Below are 14,905 nucleotides of genomic sequence, written 5' to 3' on the forward strand. Positions count from 1 at the left end.
AGTTTTATAAGTGAATGGCTGTGGTAGATTGTATACCTCTGTGTGCACAGGTTTGTAGGCAATTTTTAGGGAGAGTGTGCTGAAAAATATACTGTTATTCCACAATTTTTTCAAAGCTATTTTGAGGATAGGGGATGTCAAATGTGTCTAAGGCTTGCCTGTCACACCACAAAATTATAGACATATTCCATAATTGCCCTTCAGAACCTTTGGATGTTTACTCAATTTAATTGAAAATGTTTTTGTAAAAATCATGATTCAATTTTCAAACCTTTCACAGGGATGAAGGCACCAAAATGCATAAGCAATTTAAGACATTTCTCTTTGTTCGCTGACAGTCACATCCAAGAAAGTCATGTCAAACCACTTCAAATGGTCACTAGCCATCACTGCTCTAGTCAATAACTGATGCAATCTGGTAGAAGTGGCAGGCAAAAGGTCCCTTAATATTCAAATCCTTCTCCACTGCCTACTATACAGTGGGCTTCTTCACTCTTCTATACAACCACTAATCTGCATTACACATCTCAAATCACTCCATTAAATGGTTTACAAGCAAAAGCAAAACTTATTTGCTTAAACTAGAAGCCCTGACCACCTTCTTCCTCAAGGTCTCTTTACAGGTGGAGCCCCACCGTCCAAAGGACTATATGATCACAATGATCAAGATTTACACTGCAGTTGTTTTAAACATTCTTCAGTACCCTTAACCTACACTTCTGCTCCTAAGCAAATGAGACACAAATGTATTTTGTATCACAGGAGACAAAGACTAGTTCACAAATGCCTTTGAAAACATCAAAAGTATAGAGACGTGGATACGCTAAATTATCCTGATCCTCAAATGACACATTATATAGATCCTTGCATCATCTCATGTTCTCAACAAAATGGATCTCATTTACCCACTCCCCACATGGTTTAGAGCCACTGCGAACCATCAAAGCAGAGGTCAGAAATCTTGGAATACTGGACGATACAGACCTCTCTCTTCATCCAAATGGGGACAGTGGTCAATGTAACTTTCCCAAAAACTAATCTCCTCAAAAAAAAAACTAACCTTTATCTCAGAAGAACATTCAGAGGAGGTAGGCAACACATGTGTGCATGCATGCTGTTAGACCTGGCTTTTTTAGTGGGTTTATTCCCATACTTTTTGGCCTCCTGTTTTTGACCCTGCTTTGGTTGGTTTTATGACTCTGGGCACTTTACCACTGCTGATCAGTGCTAAAGTGCATATGCTCTCTTGTGAATATGGATTGGTGTTTCCATGATTGGCTTGTTTGACTTACTACTAAGTCCCTAGTACAGTGCAGTGTGTGTGCCCAGGGCTTGTACGTCAAATGCTGCTAGTGGGCCTGCAGAACTGATTGTGCCACCCACACAAGTAACCTTGCAAAAGGGTCTCAGGCCTGCCATTGCATTGTCTGTGTGCAGTCTAGTACTGCCATGTCTCCCTGGCAAGTGCACCCACTTGCCAGGCCCTAACCTTCCCTTCCCTTACATGTAAGGTAGGCCCAAGGTACCCCTGTGGGCAGGGTGCAGTATATGGAAAAGTTAGGACATGCCCTTATGTGTGTGGCATGTCCTGATAGTGAAATACTGCCAATTTCATTTTTCACTATTGAAAGGCTATCTGTCCCATAGACTGGAATGGGGAGTGTACTTATAACATCTTAGGGCCCGATTATGATGCGGTTAGGAAAGCATTCCCACCGAATCAGTTTGGGAATGATTTCCAACCGACTTGGATCGGAAGAGTCCGACCGAACGATTACAATGCATCTGGATGCTTCCAGAAGCAATTAGGTTGGGCTCCTATTGACTTCAATGGGATCCTATGTTCCGACCGAATGCATAGGCTCCCATTGAAAAAAGGTGTGGCTGGGGAAAATCGGGCACCCTTGAGTGAGTGAGGGATTTGTAAAGCACAGGACTCACCCCTACAGGGGTATCTCCGCGCTAGCAGCGAAACATGAAAACAAGGAGGTGAAAAGCCAACATGATTAAAAGAGTTTGGTTTTCAGTAGTTTTCTGAATTTAAGCAAGTCAGGGCACACACGTAATGCATTGGGGAGTGAGTTCCAAAGGCGTGGGGCTCCATAGGCAAAAGATTTGCCTCCCGCACGAAGTTTGTTGACCCGGGGTACTACAAGCAGAGCCTTTCCACTAGAACATAGAGATCTGTTGGGATGATAGGGGACAAGACTATCGGTCATATACTTGGGTCCACTATCATTAAGAGTTTTGTGACTCAAACAGCGAATTTTAAACTTAAAAGCCAGTGTAGGCTTTTTAGTAGTGGCCGGGAAGGAGTCCTGGTGGTTGATTTGAAGCCAATCAAGCTGCCATGTTCTGCACTACCTGGAGCCTATTAAGTGTCCCCTCTTTTGCTGCACCCAAAAGTGCATTACAATAGTCCAGTTGACTAACTACCGGGGCTTGGAGCAGGGTCTTGGTACGATAAGGGGGAGAAGATCGAACACTCTCCGATGGAGTTTTAGCAAAACAAAACAGCTACCTAAGACAGCCTCCACCTGCTCCTTCTTAGATAGAGAAAGGTCTAAATACACTCCTACATTTTTAGCCTTGTTGATAGGCACAGGAGTGGGGCCTACTTCTGCCAGCCACCACTCTGAGAACCAGAGAAGTTGAACTTTGCCAAACAGGAGGACTTCTGTTTTGTTGGCGTTCAACTGGAGGAAGTTCTTTGACATCCAGTTGGAGATAGCACGCATGACCTCTGCAAACAACTGTTTAGAAGCATCCGAGTTGTTATCAATTGAAAACAGGAGCTGAGTGTCATCTGCATATGAGAAAGGGACAAAGCTGTGATCTCTGAAGATCTATGCAGGGGGGCCACGTATATATTAAATAATGTGAGACTGAGGTAGGATCCCAGTGGAACACCTTAATTAAGAGATTTAGCTCCCAAGCCGAAATTTCCCAGGTTAACAGTTTGGGAGCAGTGTTCCAGAAAACTGGAAAACCACTGAAAGGAAGATCCCACTATGCCAATTTCCATCAGTGGTAGTAGTCTATGATGTGCTACACTGTCAAAGCTGCGGATAAATCCAACAGCACTAGAGCTATAGCTTTGTCCTTGCCTAGGGCACCACCCTGGTGCCTGCCACACTGTGCATGGCAAGTAAGGGGGACCCATGGGTAATCCCAAGGGCCCATTTGGGAATGCTCCAGGTGCAGGGGGGCCCGGCAGAAACAGCCACTGCAGGCCAACCCCAGACAGCACACAGCAAAGGGGCAGTACTTCTCCTTCAGTTTCTCCAGATATTCTCCTTGGCAGAGGTTCCTCTTGAATTCCAGAAGTAATCTAAAAGTCTGGGGTCTTGGCCCCACTTTTTATAGCACAAATACGTTTGGTCTCTGGTGGCAGAGAAGCTCTTTGCCCAGCCAAAACCAGTTATGTCCTCTCTGGTGCAGCTTCCTGGCAGGAGGTGGAGACAACATTGTCCAAGGCAGACCAGGCTCATTCAGGTGTGAAAGAAATCTCCTCCCTCTTCTCTGAATGCAGCCCAGGTCTATTCAGCCCAGCCCTGACTCACCAACGGAATGCAGGACACATCTCACCCCCCCAAGTGGCTGTCTGAACAGAATACACATCCTCAGCCCCTGTCACTCCAAAGCCAGACAGTCAATAAACTACCTAGCAGAGGCACACTGGATGGCTAAGCAAGAAAATGTCCACTTTCTAAAAGTGGTATTTTCAAACCCAGGATATCAAAATCATCCTTATGAAAAGATGCATCTTTATATTCTGAATGCAGGTATACCAAACTCCAATTTCCTATCTTTTTCCCATGGGCAGTAATACTTATAAGGGTGTGATTACAATGCAGGTAGGAAGGCCTTCTAACCGCATTGCTTCGTTTAAAGGCTTTACTGTATAAATTGTCTCTTGTTTGAGGAAGATCTCCAAGTGTTTGAAGTAGAGCTAGCCTCCTGTTTTGAAGTCTCAGGGATTCATAGACTTCACTACCAGCTCCCCTGAACTTCCTTGCTTGGAGTTCTGACCTGCCAAGAGGTGCCTGTTACTGCTTTGGGCCTCTGAAGGTAGTTCCTGCTGTAGGGAGCTGGACATGTAATGCAACTACGAGAAGCGCGATGCATTTGCACCTGTTTCTAACCGATCAATGAAGAAACCAACGCAGTGCGTTCCTGGAGTGAAAAATTCGCTGCTCGCCAAAGCCTGTGACCGATCTCTGAAGTCCAAGATCACTGCACTGATTCCGACACAGGCCCTGCTGTGCGGCTGCAAAAACCAATGCATCATGGGACTGCGGATGGAAAAATCATAACAGCGCCGTTGAGAACCGACACATCCCCGATCTGGGGCGCCAAGTCTACAAGAACACTGGGGCCGCAGTAAGAAACAGACGCATCACCTCCCCTTTAGTAAGGATCCAACGCATCACCTTACTTGAGTGGCAGTGAGGAACCAACGCATCACCTACCCTGAAGTAAGGAATGGACGCATCACCTTCCCTGGGTGTAAGGAACCGACGCATCACCTTCCCTGCAGCTGTTTTTGTTTGTGATTGTGACACATCTAAGGTACTTTGTGTTGAAAGTGTTGCAACTATAGTTTGTTATGGACAGAATTGTTTCTACCTATTAAAAACATATTTTGATCACTGTATTGTGGATTTCTGTCGTTTTGGTCTGGTTTGCTTAGATAAAGATTACATATTTTTCTAAACTGGTGTGGTGTCCATTTGTAGTGTTTTCAATGTATTACTGAATGTGTGCACAAATGCTTTCCACACTGCCTCTGAGATAAGCCTGTCTGCTTGTGCCAAGCTACCAAGGGGGTGAGCAGGGGTTATTTTAGAAGTTTCTCCTACCTTACTCTGACTAGGAAGAAGGGTCCCTACTTGGAAAAAGGTGCATTACTTACCTTACTCCTGTCCGTTGTATGTCAGACTCCACCACCCCGCCACCCACCCATCCCCCCGCACCGCAGCACTTGCTCGGCAAGCCTCCACTGCTTCTAAATTATATATGAAATGCATAACAGAGGTCAGTGTAACCCCTCTCCGCATGAATGGACATGTAAAAAAGTGCACCCAAAAGATGAATATATCCCTCTCACATGAATCACTTTTGCCACTCGCAAATGTACATAGAAGCAAATAATTCATAAAGAATATACTATACAAATAAAATATTTATAAGTAAAATATACTTTTGCTCAATGTAGAAATCGCCTTAATCTGGGCTGCCTTTGTCTATTGCTGAATTCATTTCTGATTGAAAGAAAATCAGTATGTTTCGATGTAAAACTCTTCTAAGAAGTATCGTCTATACAAAGCTTATAAACAACCAAACGCCTACACTGGGAAAAGACTAATGGAACAAGGTGAGAGTTTCAAAAGTTTCCTTAGAATTCTAAAATTCAAACATCTCATCAGAAATGTGAACCAGGTCTGAAAAAGGCTGATTGATAGCACTTTTGCAAGTCTGTATATAGATTTTGTTTGATGTACTTTGTAAATTCGATTTCCTACTTTGAGCCAAATCTCCTGTTTTCGGCCGCGGTGGGATGTGGTGTTGGGCGTGTGTAAATATTCTGACATGTGCTGGCCAATCGCTAATGCATGGGGTGCATTCCGTTCTTGTTAGGTGTATGCGTACCTGACTATATAAGCTCCCTGCGGCAAAAAGCTTTGATCTTTTTACGGTGAAGATCTCTCCTCTGTGTAAAGCAAGTAAGATTATTTTATTACTCGTTCTTTTGATAAAAAATGTTAATTTTTCTGAAATGAAAGTTATCTACACATGCTTACGAAATGAAAGTGACGTGGCTGAGCATATTATGGAAGAAGAATGGCTGTTTATAAAATACTGAGGGTCAGAAAATGATAATGTGCGTAATACTCTCTGCTACTAAAAACACGGTGGCTAAACTTTGAATTATTTATTTTAGTGGAAAAAGACAAAAGTAATTCGAGCATAAAAAATGTGTTCGTGGTTAAACTGCTTTTAATTTGCGTATGTTTTAACTGTTAAGTTTCTTCTGTGTCAATTTAAGGTTCAGCTAATTTACCTGGAGCCGAAGCGAATCCCAATGTTAAATTAACTTTTGTTCTCCTCTGCCGAGCTCCCGTATCTGCTTTTAGACTCAAATTTCAGGGAGCGCTCTGAATACCAATGGTGGAGATTCTTGGTCTTTTTGTTCAGTTCAGCGTCTGCCATAACTCGTATTCAGGTTTTTCATTCATACGTGGCGCAGCCCTACATTGGAAAACGTACAGTTAAACAGTAGAATAGCAAATGCAAAATGGTAATCACTGCCCCTGTTGTTACATTGCTTGGCTCTTGAAAAATGTCAATTTACAAGTATGGGTTCGCTGGAGATTGCAAGAAAGGGTTTGTGACGATTTATGTACAAAGAAGAGTACAAAAGGACATTGCCTTAAACCATAATTTTTTAGCTGAAAGGGAGGCCTTCCTGGACAACATGTTTGCTCAGGACAACACAGACATGCTTTCACAAAAGGCACAACGGGTTCTTGCGCGGATGCATGGCAGCCACAAGAGCACCAGCGCAGGGCGGCCGGCACAGTTAAGAGTGGTGAGGCGGGCATGGCGGGGTGGGGGGTGTAAGTCGACAGACAATAGGATAGGTAATATTAAATTAAAAAAATTATAAAACCACTCACCTTGCGCTTGCGACATCGCTCTTACCTCTGCCGACAGCCACTGGCGCAGGGAGAGGGCAGAACGTGCAGGCAGGAAGCAGAACTGTACCATTTCTAGGTAGATATGGTGCAGTTTTACTTTCTTCTGTTCAGGCAACACAGTACAGCACAACAACTTTACTTGTTGTGCTGCATCCATTGCTTGAACTATGTGCAAGTGGCTCCCAGTGTCTGGCTGCCTGCGTCCATACTGAGGTGGAAGTTTTAATAAAAGCATTGACAAATCCAGCAGGGCTAACCATTTCAGGTCTGGTCTTCAAAATAGCTTTAGCTGTGTACATTGTTCATATCCACCAAAAATGAGTTACTTTCTCTTCAGTTGCAAAGCTGTTTCAAAGCATGATTTTTATATTCTTTATTTATTTATTATATTGCCTATTTTTTTGCCAGGTTTGTGTTATAATGAGTTTAAGTGACACTGTAACATAGTAACTGGCTGCGCTTTGAGTGTTTGGTTAGGAGGCAATTTGCTCTTGTCTACTTCACAAATAATAATCATAACTTGCGTGGCACATATAAAAGACTTGCTGTTTAAAAAATGTCACTAAAAGGTTACAGGCTAATTTCTTTTTTTGTTTTTTTGCTTTTGTGGCACATGTTTGCAATAAAATATAGTTTGCCAAAGTCAGCCCTAGTGGCTTTGCTAATGCCCATTATGAAAGTACTTCAGCAATGACTGACAATTTGTACATGTTTTCTGCATGTTGAGTGGATAAAAGAGTCAAATGTCAAATAAATAGACAGGTGAGTGAGTGAGTGGGTGAGTTGAGGCTAATAACCTGCATCTAAAGTCACTGTTATTAAATCCACATCCTCTTCCTGACTAAAGACACCACCAGCACCACATGCAACTTCCAGTATGCTATGACCAACGTAGCGGATTGGATCAGTGAAGTAATTTGAGATGTCATCAGTGATGTCATCCGTAATGTCACTGACAATGTTATGAATGATGTAATATGTGAGGTCAGAAGCAGTGCATTGCAGGGACGTATGTTTATAGTTAGCTCACATAACTATAACTGCTGAAATTCCCTGGTTTTGTACGAGTAAAATGTGAGCCTAACTATAACATCCCTGTTACTTTGTTTTTTTTGGTCAACTTCTAAGGGGTTTTTTGAAATTCAAATTATTAACTATAACGTCTCTGTAACCCTGTTTGTTTAAGTGAATTTGTAAGGTTTTTAAAATGTTATCCTCTAACTGTAACATCTTACCTTTGACACTGAGGCCTCATTACGATGAGACCTGGAAAGTTCCCAGGTCCCATTGCTGGTTTCAGTTTCGACCACTGTGAAACCTGACAGTCATTCCGTCTGGATTCTGACGGGCTCAAGAAGCCCATCGGCCAGTTGGAGGCCTGCCCGTAATCCATATGGTTGGTGTTGCCGTACGGATTATGATGTCGGTTTCTGACAGGCTTTCCATGTCGGGCTGTCCTACATTGAAAGCCTGTCAGAAAGCGAAATTGGGGGCCTCTAGCAGGGCTCCCTTCACCCTGTAGCCTCTGATTGGGGACCAAGGGGGCACCAATGTTGCCCCCCATTTAATTCCTGCGCTGTGTGGCAGGCAGCCTGAGGTGCCTGCCATGCAGTGCAGGGATGAACAGATACTCCCATTTGTCTATGGGGGTGTGTGCTAAGGCCGGTTTACAGTTGCAGCATGAGCTTCCATAGATAGGATAGGATATAAGTTTATAAAGCGCTCGATTGCCATGGCGTCCTGGCACTAGTGAGTGTGGAAGTGGTGCAAACTTTATTGCGAGGACTATATTGAGGCAAACAGCCAGGTCTTCAGGACTTTCCTAAAGAGTTGATGGTTTGGCAAAAGTCTCATAGTAGTTGGGAAATTATTCCACAGCTTTGCTGCACAGTTTGAAAAAGTTCTTCCACCCCATCTTACTCTCCTAATCCTATTTACCTGAAGAAGGCCCAAAGTACTGGATCTCAGGGCACGACCGGGGTATAGGGGATCAACATTTTTTTAATATCTCTAGCTCCTCCCCCAAAGAAAGCTTTGTGGACCAGGCATAATGCCTTAAATTCCACACGTTGTTGTACAGACAAATGGGAGTATGCAACCACACCATGTGCAGTTGCCTTGTAACGCTATGGGCGGGACCGCTGATTAGAGGTCAGTCCGTCCTGATTACGCAACGGTGTCCGACAAAATGATAATTTCCCCAGTGTGTGAGTGAGTGAGTGCAGGAGTGTCGCAGTGGGTGTATGATTGTTAAGCCCGGGCGGAGTTCGTGTAGCCACGCTATGGGAGCCTACGCGAAGCAACAAAAATACTCCACAATGCTACGCGGAGTTATGTGATAATGCAGAGTTGCTTGTTCCGCATGCTCGCGAGATGTTTTTGATGTTCGGCAACGCGGATTGCGTTTTCGGGGGCAACTAGTGCTCAAACTTCACCACGCAATCGCCAATGGGCTCGGCTCCTTGTTTTCCCACTTTTTGCATCGTTCTGTGGCCTGTTTTTCATATCCTCTCTAATCTTTCCAATCCTTTGTTTTTTACACTGTTTTTCTGATCTTTTTTATTTAGTATCTATCCCTCTCTCTCTCAAAGTGTATATTTTGCGTTTTATTTCTACTTTTACTGCATTTTGTCTACTGTTTTATATTACTTGCTTTTTTACTTTCCTACTTCTTCTCCTGACTATATTTTTTACTCCTACATTTTCTTTTCTGCCCCCCACTCACCCAGAACAATGGCTAAAGCTACCACTGCCTATAGTAGTAAGAAGGGGAAGGCCAAGGCTACTGCTGCGCCTGCAACCAAGAGCCACCTTCCTTGTGGCAGATGGCGCCGGGAAAGGGTGCAGCCCTGGGCCCTTTTCTCTCAGGTTGAGGTGGGCGCCCTTTTGTTTTTTGTACAGCACCACCTTACCTTAACCTTGGCAGCAGGCGGCAGGCCTGGCTACAGCTGCGCTACCCAAGAGAGTCATCGCTGGTGGACCAGGGTGCGCTGAGCAGTGTTTAGCTGCTCTGGGGTCCGGTGAACCCATAACCAGCTGACTCACCGGTGGTCAGACATCTTGGACTGGGAGCAGGACCTGCTAGACCTGCTAGGTGTTGAGGTTGTGGGGCTTGGTGAGTAGCTAATTATAGTACTATTGTGTGTTCTGTTCTGTGTTATTGTGAATATAAATTTTTTCCCAAATAGCAAGAATGCTGCTGCTTACATGCAGGTAAATTACGTTTGAAAATCTTAAATTATGTGATTGTTATTCTGCTAGACACTAGTCAGGTGCTCGGCGCTACTAATCTTAGTTGTTTGCAACTTTGGGCTCGCTTGGGCTGATTATGCAAGAGAGTTTAGAACTTAAGTTAGTTAATGCTAGAGAGACTCCAGTCCTTTCCTTCGCCCTGTCACTAAGATAGTGGTGGATTGGTAGGTAGTTTAGTTACTTAGTATTAGTTGGTACTTTCCGCCCGACGCGTCCTCCGTCATGTCACATGCTGCCGACTCCAGTCCTTAGTTGAACCTTTTGTAGTTTGTTAGTGACTGAGTAATATAGCAACTCATCAGTACATCCGCAGCAACCAACCAACAATTTGTTGTATGCAAAATGCATGCGTCCATCTATGCATTTTTGAGGACCAAAATAAATGGAAATGCAGACTTACTGAACAATTGGCCCGTCAAAGGGGGTTGATTCATTAATGATTTGATTTCGAATGAGATTGAAAAAACTTAGAAGAAGCAAATATATTTTTGGGCAATTGAATTATTTTCAAATGTCTCTGGACTAGGTGGGCTAGGCTAACTGCACTTACTTACAGGTTTAGGATTCTGGATTTGAAATGGAATTCTGGATTAATAAATAATAACTAGACGGTACGCGTTTCTACTACTAGTCAATCAGATTAGATAGGTCAATTTTATTGCAATTGTTGTTTCCGGTCCAAAAATATTTTTAGAGCGTTTAAAAAAATATTTTATCTATTTCACTCCAATCAATTTTTGTCTCTTTAAAATATCTTACATGATCAGCATCCAGGGGCAAGAAGACAACAGGTTCATCTGTGGTGGGACTTGGAGCTGGAGATGCGTCCCAGGGCCAGGATTGCCCCAGTAAGTCCTTCTGTTGTTAACATTAATAATTATATATCCCTAACTTTAATCGCACCTTATTTTTTCCGAACTATTATTTCCGTTTCCTAATTCTTTTTTTACCGAATCTTCTACGATCTATCTGATTCGAAATTCTGGTTATCCCTGCATTACCTCCTAATTATATTTTTTCTAGCGTCTGTGTTTTTTTACATCAATCTAACTGCCTCTGAATCTGTACTCCTTTTAGTCTGTCTGTAGCTTGCCCAGTTGGTCAATCTTTATTGTTAAAAAGTTTTAAATCTTAGATTCACCAATAGCTTTAGCCACTGAGTCCAGTCCTTTGGGTTGTCCTCTTCTTGAGATTGAGAGGCTTTTTAGCAATTGCCACCAACAAAATGCCCAACCAGATATTTTATTATTTTTGATAGGATAGGACATACTACTGTTTACTCTACTCTAGTAAACGATTTCTAGTGATGTGTGTTGTATATGTATGTATGTATGGTATTTTCTCAATCTTGCTAGTGAAAAGAATAAACGGGGGAGGCGTATATGCCATCTAAAAAATGTGTAATGTTTTTTTCTAGGCATACCGACCACCAGTATCGGGGCCAACAGCAGGGCAGGTAACGCCAGCCAGAAGGGAGCAGATGCAGCAGCTTCTGCAGGGGTGCGTGAGCTAGCAGCAGTGGTGGGAGGTGGTAAGTTGTACTTATGTTCCTTACTTTTTGACAATAGTTACACAGTCGCAGCAAGGGTATATTGTACTGTACTGTTAAGAGATACTAAATTGTTGTGAACAACAATTGAAGAAGACACCCTTAGCATTAGCAATAGCATTAGCGGCGGGAGTGGAGTAACTAATGGTATCTTCTATCTGACTCGAACTTAGCTGTGAAAGTTTTTTGAAGAAGACTAAGAGTCATACGACCTTGATGGGTGGGTTGAACGAAAAGGGAAAGAAGGATGGAAAGAGGAAGGGCGGTCGACTTGTAATAGTATATATATATGATTGGCAAAAAAGGATGCGTGGAATGCACAGGTGGCTGATAGGAATCGGATGCATGGGTGATTGAAGGATAGGTGGAAAGTGAAAGAAAGGCTGCCTGCCTGGCTGGGTGAAACTTTATGGGTGATAGCAAGAATCCTCTGGGGGTTTCATGGGTCAAACTCAAAGGCAAACAAGGAAGGACGCATGGGTGGTGGATAAAAAATAATTAAATACAAATGTATGTTGTTGGTGAAAGTATTGTTGAGAGATTATTTAAGAAGAATGATAGCCATGTTTACTTTAAATGGATGGATGCCCGGATGGTACAATCATCATGGCATAGGTGGAGACTCACTAGATGAAGACAATGTAATAAAAAATAGAAACCAAGGAAGAGTAGCAAAGCCAAGGAGAATAAAATAAGAGATTCAAATTAAGAAATATAATGCTAGAAGAGCAATGCAATGATAAATGGAAAAATCACTGATAAGAGAAACAAGGACTGTTTTTTTCAAGGTTTTTGATTCAAGTTTGTATTTCAGAATATTCCCTTGACTCACAGTAGTTTGCAAGCACAGCATATATATTGTGTATGTATGTACCCGTACACACCCACCATTATCAAGCGCCTCCATCCAACTCTGAGGCCCACTTCCTAGTCCCTACCTATATCGGTTGCCATTGTCTCATATGTAATCAATAATCATTTGGATCAGATATCATCTGCCTTGTTGTAGTAGTCAGGGTGAAAGTGAAACTGAGCAGTTGCCATTGATGTAACAGAGTATGGCCATAATAAAAAACTAAGATAATTGTGTAGCTGTAGACTACAGGTGCCCCACCTGCAGACATTAGTAAATTAGTAATAAAACAAATTGAGTCTTTTGACATGAGTATGTCTGTCTAGGGCACAAGCTGACTACGCTGGCATGCCTAATTGCCTAAGGTAATTTAGCTAAGCAAGAGAGAGAAAGACTTGTCTACTCCATAGTGCCTAGTAGTAGTAATGCCTGAAACTCTCACAAATGTTAGAGGCTGAGGAAGTGGGAAGATACCACACATGTTATGTACTGTGCTTGCTAGTGCTACTGTGCCGCTATGTGTATAGTTAATTTTGTGCTACAGTTTAGCTAAGAGTATTGGTTACAATTGTCTTTTTTTTCTTTCTTGACATATCTACTCCTTCCTAACCAAACAGGAAGGAGCTAGCAGCCATGGCCTGGCGCCGGACGCAGGAGGCCATCCGCAGAGAATATCGGTGGCTGGTGGCTCTGGTGGAGGAGGAGGCGGCAGCAGCTGTAGCCTCCACCACTGCCCCGGGGCCAAGCAAGGCCCCCCCGGTGGTACATCGCCACGATCTGGCAGTCACCCGTTGCACTTCATCTTCATTCAACACTGCTCCCCCCCCCCCTTTGGATGCAATTTTAGACCATTCAAGCCCCGCATGCTCCTATTGATGGGTTGCCTAGAGGAGCAAGTAAAGGAGGTCCTTGCAATTAACCGGCAACTGCGAACCCGCCGCTAGAACACCGTCGCCTTGCCCCTTTTTCAAATTCCATTTGGGTGGGGGTGGGGCATTGGGGAAAAGTTGAGGTTTACACGGACAATGGACTTTTGGAGTATACAATCTTTGGACATTGTTTGGGGTTGAGGAGAGGGATGGGTGAATTGGTGTGGGTTTTTCCAATAGTTCTTTTTGTTTGGGTAAACAATTGTTTATACTTACTTTACATATGATATAAATATTTTGTGGGTGGGTTACTCTTTTACATCACATGGTTTCTTTTGCTGCTGCCAGGCCGCAGCCAGTTTTTGATTGAAATAATAATCTGCGATAGTGTAACACACCAACAGATAGATTCGGTAACCTCACTTGTGACGTGTCCTAATAGTACTGTCAGTCTCTGCTCCTAGTCTATGCAGTCTGCAACTGGACGAGAAAGGGTGTGAGTATGTGAATTGATAAATTAATTTCCATATTATAAATTATAAATGATAAATTATTATGAATACTGAGCATGGGTGGGCAAGCAGAATAAGATCCTCGCCCTGCCTTGAGTTAGTGTTGCTTTCACCACGTCCGCCCCAGCAAGTGTGTGATCAATTATTGGTGTAAATTTAAATTAGTCACACCTCAATATAAATCACACAGCCTGGAGGAAGAGGGTTAGGATTTGATTAATGGTTGGGGTATTTGAGGGAAAGGTTTGACAAAGACAAACACTACACATGGACAATACACAATCTTGGCAGACGACCATCAGAATTCTGTTAAGGGAGAAAAAGGAAATGCATGCATGATGTTGATGACTTGATGGTTAATGATGAGTAGTACTAGTAGTACAGGGCAGCAGCATATTATTCATTATTATTATTATGCAATTGCACCCAGAGAGACCCCAGAGAGACACAAAGTACATGCATTTTATGTTCTGTTGTACTGGGACTCGTTTTAAAGCTAGCAAAGAAAATAAAAAAAATAGCTGTAGGGGTCAAATATATAAGCAAACAAAATTAACAAAAACACACATGCTTGTAATGATTAAAGATAAAAAAATGAATCAAATTAAAAGATGATGATACTATAAGTTACTATGTTTTGGTCAAATTGGGAGCTGCATCACGCATTCCTTTTGGTCCATCCTTCCATGGACGCTGCATCATGCAATCTTGGGTGCCACTGCCTGCCTAGCGGATGCGGATTGGTAAGGTAAGTGTGAGTTGTTTTTCGCAGTATAGCACAGGGTAAAGGCCAGCCTGTAATAAGTTTATATGGAAAAACAAAAGGGATATTGAAACATCAAGGAGAAAAGTAAAGTTAAAAAGCATATTAAGTAAGAGTGCAAAAAGAACACTTTCAGAGGCGGCATGGCTAAATCATGTCTTCCCAGCATTGTCCTACAACAACTATAGGGCAGAGCAGGCCCACGGTGCCCACCCAACCTCCACTTAGCTTAGATTTTAAGCCAGACAGCACTGAGCACACATATGCCGCAACATAGCATTTTCCAAATTAAGTAATTAAATCAATGCACCGCTGTTAGTCATACCACTACACTTGCCTCCACCACTACACAGACAGGTAGGTCAGGTGTGGTTGTTCTTGACTTATTTACCTTTTTGGCCACTTG

At 42.9% G+C, this 14,905-nt stretch overlaps 1 long non-coding RNA gene across 1 annotated transcript; it reads left to right on the plus strand.

The window, feature by feature from the left end:
* Window positions 1-5,686: 5,686 nt before the first annotated feature.
* LOC146866037 (uncharacterized) lies at window positions 5,687-14,360 on the plus strand. The gene is made up of 4 exons (XR_014976752.1): window positions 5,687-5,726; window positions 10,721-10,801; window positions 11,371-11,484; window positions 12,973-14,360. It is a non-coding gene; the product is annotated as an uncharacterized LOC146866037 (long non-coding RNA).
* Window positions 14,361-14,905: the final 545 nt, after the last annotated feature.

Source organism: Triturus cristatus, chromosome 2_1, assembly GCF_964204655.1.
Source record: "Triturus cristatus chromosome 2_1, aTriCri1.1, whole genome shotgun sequence".
Lineage (NCBI taxonomy): Eukaryota > Metazoa > Chordata > Amphibia > Caudata > Salamandridae > Triturus > Triturus cristatus.